The sequence below is a fragment of the Fukomys damarensis genome, unplaced genomic scaffold (genome assembly GCF_012274545.1).
Source record: "Fukomys damarensis isolate Sample0158 unplaced genomic scaffold, DMR_v1.0_HiC HiC_scaffold_1, whole genome shotgun sequence".
Classification (NCBI taxonomy): Eukaryota; Metazoa; Chordata; class Mammalia; order Rodentia; family Bathyergidae; genus Fukomys; species Fukomys damarensis.
In genome coordinates this window covers 62221891-62222723 of record NW_022900913.1, presented here as the reverse complement: position 1 = coordinate 62222723, position 833 = coordinate 62221891, and positions in this window count along the sequence as shown.

The window sequence follows — 833 nt, the reverse complement described above, 5'->3', positions numbered from 1 at the left end:
GGGAACCTTTGAAAGGTGTGGCAAAGGGAACTGCAGACAGTGGACCCCAAGAAAATCTCTGATCTTGTTGTCTGAGCTCAGCCATTCTGTTTCTAGTGGAGGGTATTTAACAAGACAACTTAGTATTTTAAATTCTGCTTCGGCCTCATTGAGAATGTTTTTCTACATTTCTCTATAATCTGAGGAAGGCCACAACTATTGAGAGGGATCCCAGTATGCACACCTTAATAGTTCCTACTATAGGAGGATAGTTGGAAAATATATACATCCAAGATTTACTAACAGTCATTTCCCACTCAACTATTTAATGATGTGACTATGTCTGAAATGGGGACGGTAAACTTGCCTGTCAGAAGAGGCTGCAGTTTCAGCAACCTAGAGTAACTACTGCAGAATCCAACTGCAGCAGCAATATACCACAGCAGTCCACAGACTATGGATTCCTCACACACAGAGCAAAATACACAGGTTTGAAAAATGGGCTCCATTTTAGAGTCTAATGAGAAAGTTATACTAAAAGAAAGAAAAACCACAGAAAGCATTAAGGGAAAATGAAATGAAAACCTAGATCATAAAAACATTTAGGTTTTGGGAAACTATCCAGGTAAATCTTTTATTCTGAAGTCTGAATAGTTTAAAACTCAAAGGTCTCCCTTTAACTAGAAAATGGCTCTTTGAATTTATATTTGTAGAAAGGTAATTGTGACAATACACACTTCAGTGACATGATTCATTTAAATATATTTTATGTAAATATAAAAAAACACTGAAATATATGGGCATTACCCCACAATTAAAAGAGTTCTCTATGATCCAGCAATTTCATTTCAAGA